This window comes from Piliocolobus tephrosceles, chromosome 19 (assembly GCF_002776525.5).
Source record: "Piliocolobus tephrosceles isolate RC106 chromosome 19, ASM277652v3, whole genome shotgun sequence".
NCBI lineage: Eukaryota > Metazoa > Chordata > Mammalia > Primates > Cercopithecidae > Piliocolobus > Piliocolobus tephrosceles.
Genome location: NC_045452.1, coordinates 2,176,158 through 2,182,201, shown reverse-complemented (window position 1 = coordinate 2,182,201; position 6,044 = coordinate 2,176,158).

The window sequence follows — 6,044 nt, the reverse complement described above, 5'->3', positions numbered from 1 at the left end:
AATTTTTCCTCTCTAGACCTCATCTGGTTTGTTATTTATTTTTCCTAAGATTTAAACTCAGACTTAAACATTTTAATTTTATCCATGTGTGCATATGAACCTCTTCCATTACTTCCAACAGGTCAGCATTGTGTAACTACACTTTAGTTATAAACCCTTGTTTGAGCAGCCAAGTTGCTGCCCATACAATGTTACCAGTGAGGACTTCCTCCTACGTATTTTCCTCCATCTCTGGGCGAGAGTGGACTTGCAGCACGTGGGGTGCATACTTCATGTTCTCTGTGCTGAGGGATTTCCCGCCAGATGGCCGACCTTGTTAATATCCCGGTTGTGAGCTAGAGCTTCTGACCCTCTGCAGCCTAGCTGGAAATTAAATTGGAACATTAGTTGTAGCCTCAGCACTCACTGGTTTCATGCCTCACTCAGAAGTAACTGCACAATTCTAGGGCGTCCATAGGAATCTACAGGTTTTGCCTGCCCCTGCCCCCAACGCGCTGATCTCCAAACCGTCTCCCTGGCTTCCCGCTGGCTGCTCCTGCCACTCCCATCGTGTTCCGTCCCAAGCCCCTTTGCTTTGCTCTCTGCTCCTCCAGGTGGCTCCTGCCACACAGACGTGCTGCGCTCCACAGGGGCTCCTTTTGCCTCGGGTGGATCAGAACATGTGTTCATCTGACTCTTTTTTTTTTTTATGTTTTGACTCGGAGTCTCGCTCTGTCGCCCAGGCTGGAGTGCAGTGGCGCCATCTCGGCTCACTGCAAGCTCCACCTCCCGGGTTCACTCCATTCTCCTGCCTCAGCCTCCCAAGTAGCTGGGACTACAGGCGCCTGCCACCACCCCCAGCCAATTTTTGTATTTTTTAGTAGAGACCGAGTTTCACCGTATTAGCCAGGATGGTCTCCTGACCTCATGACGCGCCGGCCTTGGCCTCCCAAAGTGCTGGGATTACAGGGGTGAGCCACCGCGCCTGGCCAATTTTTTTTTCAAATTTAGCCTGGTGTGGTGGCACACACCTGTAGCCCCAGCTACTTAGGAGAATGAGGCAGGAGGATTGCTTGAGGCAGGAGGATTGCTTGAGGCCAGGAGTTCAAGGCTTCAGTGATCTGACTGTGCCGCTGCACTCCTGGCTGGGCAAGAGAGTGAGGCCTTGACAAAAAAAAAAAAAAAAAAGTATTTCCTAAGAAATTTTGAATATATTGATATAAAAAGGTTGATAATAAAACTGAAAAAAAGATATTCCATACAAACATTAAAACTGGGTTAAGGGTACTCTCAAGCTCTCTGTACTTCATAAAACTTCATAGAGACACACACACACTTTGTGTCAATGTTACTTTCCTGGTTTTGATATTCTGTAAAAATGTAGTCATTAGAGAAAACTGGGTTAAAGGTACTTTTTTGCAGCTTCCTGTGGATCTATCATTATTTCGCAATGAAGGGTTTTAAGAAAAGGTTGTGGGCATTTGTATTAGTTTGCATTACATTTATAAATTGAGGGAAAATAACGTTTATTTTGTTGAGAGATATAAGAAATGTCATTAAATTTGCTCATCTACTTTTGTGTCTTTGAGTTTAAAATTTTTCTCATAAAGGCTTCTAACATTTCCTAGATTGTTATTGCTAAGTACCTAACTACTTCATTGCTATTGTTAATAGAGGTTTTTTCTTTTTCTCTTCCGCTATATCCTATCCTGACTGCTTGTGTGTTTATAAGATGAAGGCTACTTTTTTTTTTTTTTTAACGGAGTCTCGCTCTGTCGCCCAGGCTGGAGTGCAGTGGCGTGATCTCAGCTCACTGCAACCTCTGCCTCTGGGGTTCAAATGATTCTCCTGCCTCAGCCTCCCGAGTACCTGGGATTACAGGTGCGTGCCACCACACCCAGCTAATTTTTTATCTTTTTGATAGAGATGGGGTTTCACCATGTTGGCCAGACTGGTGTCCAACTGCTGACCTCAAGTGATCTGCCTGCCTCAGCCTCTGAAAGTGCTAGGATTACAAGCATGAACTACCACGCCCGGCCTGAAGGCTACATTTTGTTTAAATTAGTCTTACCATTAATTCTGCAGGATTTTCCATGTTTCATCATATCATCTACATATAGAGATAGTTTTTCATCTTCATTTCTAATTATTCTTTTAGTTATTTTTCCTTCCCTAATTGCATTAGCTCATATTTCCAGTGCAATTGAAACAGTAGTAGCAATACTATGCATCCTTAATCCTCGCCTTATTCTTGACCTTAGTCAGTGTCTCTAGTGTTTCTCCAAGCTGCTAAGATATCTGGAGAAACAGATGAAGTTTCTAATATTGAATGATGGTTGAATTCCTAGAATAAATCCTTCTTAGTTGTGCCGTAGATTTTTTCTTTCAGAGTTGTGGTCTCACTATGTTGCCCTGGCTGGCCTCAAACTCCTGGGCTCAAGCAATCCACCCGCCTCAGCTTCCCAAGTAGCTGGGACCACAGGTGTGTGCCACCACCCCCAGCTAAGTTGTTTGGTTTTGGTGTTTTTAGAGACAGGATCTCATTATGTCGCCCAGGCTTGTGCTATATCTGTTCAGTATGGTATGGATTCTGTATATTAACATTTTACCAGTGATTTTTGTGTTGCAATTTATAAGGAAAATCATTTTCTGTGTTTTTATTTCCCCCCACTGCAAGACCATGGAGCATGCTTGGTAACACCGTGTTCTCTCTCACTGACCATGAGCTTAACAAGGAGTCTCACACTGGAGGCTTTAGTTTCTAAGGTCCAAATGCAGTGTATAGAAGTTCCCATGAGGGGTTCCATACTGCATATTCATGAAAAAAGAATGGCTATGTGAGGACTCACCTTTACTCTTGAGGATTCCAATGCATGAGGGAAGAAGGCTGCCCTACACACTACGAAATTTAATTTCTCTCAGTCTCAGTATCCTCTCCTTTTGCCCCACTCACCCTCTCACTCATCCCTAAAGTGGCCAACATAAATTTGCCACAAAACCTTTTAAAAAGTTAATTATAGTACTTTAAAAAAATTGTGGGCCGGGCACAGTGGCTCACGCCTGTAATCCCAGCTCTTTGAGAGGCCAAGGTGGGCAGATCACCTGAAGTCTGGCCAGGTTTGAGACCAGCCTGGCCAACATGGTGAAACCCCGTCTCTATGAAAAATACAAAAATTAGCCAGTTGTGGTGGTGCGTGCCTGTAATCCCAGCTACTTGGGAGGCTGAGGCAGGAGACTCACTTGACCCTGGGAGGCAGAGGTTGCAGTGAGCTGAGATCACGCCACTGCACTCCAGCCTGGATGACAGAGCAAGACCCCATCTCAAAAAATAAAATAAAAAATAAAAAACATTGTGGATAGTTTGGACTCACAAAAAGGGAAGTTTTCAATCCCTTTAGCATATTTGCATTTAATAGAAAAGGCAATGCCACTGGGGTCTGCTTTTTTATTTTATTTTATTTTTCTTTAAATAGAGACAAGGTTTCACCTTGTTGCCCAGGCTGATCTCAAACTCCTGAGCTAAAGGGATCCATTGGCCTTGGCCTCCCAAAGTGCTGGGATTACAGGCGTGAGCCACGGCGCCCAGCCCCGGCCCAGTGATCCTTAAAAACTCAGAGTAATGGAGCCAGATCAAATTGCTGATAGAGTCTGCAAGTTTACAGAAAATAAACATACTGTCTTCTTCCTCAGTAGGTTCCTTTCTGGAACCCAAGCTGATTTCTGTCAGAAGACTGGAGGTGTGTTGCTCTTGCTGAGAATTTGGGACTAGAGCAGGGGGTGCGTGTGGATACCCACACTCTCAAATGAGAGAGAGCCAAGAAATGCATTTGAGAAATCAGGGTGGGGGGTGAAAGAGGACTCACTAGACATTATGTTAACTATGGATTCTTCTGTGCCTAGGGTAAAATATTTAACGATGAAATTAATTTTTCATGGTAAGTAAATATGACTTAGGGCTTCCCGAGAGAGCTGCATTGGGATTCCAGGACCGGGTTATCTAGTTGTTCAGCCCAGTGGACGAACCAAGCTCCCTGTCAAAGGCCATTGTGCAGTTCTCTTTTTCTGATGCCCATCCTTTCCCTAGTGTTCACCAAATTTGCTTTACAGTTTTAAGTCTCTAGGCTATCCCACGCTGGGGAAAGACTTACAAAGCTACCTATCTTGGGGAATCGTAGAGAGCCACCCGCTTTCCTTCTCACCCTCTTTCTAGGATCCCTTGTCCCCAGTTCTAAAACTCAGCCTCCTGCTTCATGAGCAGGACCATTGAAGCTGACGGCTCTGGCAGTCCCCATGGTTAGACAAGGACTCAAGCAAAGGAGGAGAAGTGGGAGAGGAGAAGCAGCCGGGAGGAGCAGGGATACATCCAAGGCCCTTGTGTATCATCCCAAACTTCCCTGCTGACCCATCTCCCTGTATTCATGCCTCTTAGCACTTTTGTAACTTTGCCATTCATATTTATTTTAACCTAATTTGCATTAATCTACAGGAGAGGAACGTATCACACACGCTTTGTCCCCGCCCTAAGCCCTGCCTAGCAGGTGTGTTATACTCCCCCTAACAGGGCATACTCACATATGCCGGAAGTCCTTTCAAGCTTATCTGAGTTGGTCTCATCTTTATCAAGAGAGAAGGATGCATCCTCCTGAAGGGGGACTGACAGCTCCTGACCCTGATTCTCTACCACGGCTAAATGTGTCCAGGCCAATTCCCATGGAACCTGGGAATATTTAACACCTGGTGCAGGCACGACCTCTGGCAAGAGCGATCACAGTGGATGACAGATCTGGGCCTCTAGAAGTGACTGGCATCACCTCATGTCTAATCTTCCTTTCCTTGGGACATTTTACTCTGTTTCTCTTAGAGTTTCCAAGGAATACAGGACAGAAATGTCCACACATAAAGACGTGTGCATTTAATGCCCAGGGACCTACCATGGGCCCAGCCCTAGGTATCTTCCTAGTTGGTTCATAGCCTTTTGGTTACTCCTCAAATTCCGCCAGAGCTGCCCACTTGAGGGAAGAGGAGCAGGTAGCCATCCCCTCCTGTGCAAATGATACAGACCGTGCCTCTCTACATCCAGCATTTTATCAGGCAGCAGCTGGAACCTGGCACGAACACACAGGGTTAGAAATGGTGTAGGGTAGGCCGGGTGCAGTGGCTCACGCCTGTAATCCCGGCACTTTGGGAGGCTGAGGCAGGCCTATCACGAGGTCAGGAGATACAGACCATCCTGGCTAACATGATGAAACCCCGCCTCTACTAAAAATATAAAAATTAGCCAGGTGTGGTGGCGGGCGCCTGTAGTCCCAGCTACTCAGGAGGCCGAGGCAGGAGAGTGGCGTGAATCCAGGAGGCGGAGCTTGCAGACAGCCGAGATTGCACCACTGCATTCTAGCCTGGGTGACTAAGCGAGATTCCATCTCAAAAAAAAAAAAAAAAAAAAAAAAAGGTAATGGCATAGTGTAGGGTGGACAGGAGGAAAGGCAGGCCCTGCATCTGAGCTGTACCTCCTAATGTCTCCAACACCTAAAACATCCCAGTCTGTTCATCTACACAATGAGCAGAATATCCATTTTGAGACTGTTGGGAAGAGTGGAGATAAGGTCAGTATGAATATAGAAATAAGGTATAGATATCCTGCTTGAAACCTTCCAAATGCCTCTGTTTCACTTAGAAAAAATTCTAAACTCCTCTCCACGGCCTATAATGCTGGATGCACTCTGGCCCTGCCTGGCTCCTGAGTCTTGTCTCCCTGACTCTTCCCCTCTCACCATCCTCCAGGGAACAATCTCCTTCGGCTCTGCAGACGCTCCAAGCTTGTTCCCAGTCTGTTTTTGCACTTGCCTCTCCCTGCACCCAGCATCCTCTCACATGGCCCAGGCCTCCATGAGGCTGTCTCTGACCACGCAGTCCACAGGAGCACACCCAGACTCTCTCTCACCACTGCTTTTTACTTTCTGTCACTTGACACCAGCTGACATGATCTCATTCACTTACTGATGTGTGAGGGCAGGAAATGTGTCTGTCTCGCTTATCACCAACTCTCCAGCTCTTACTGCCTAGGA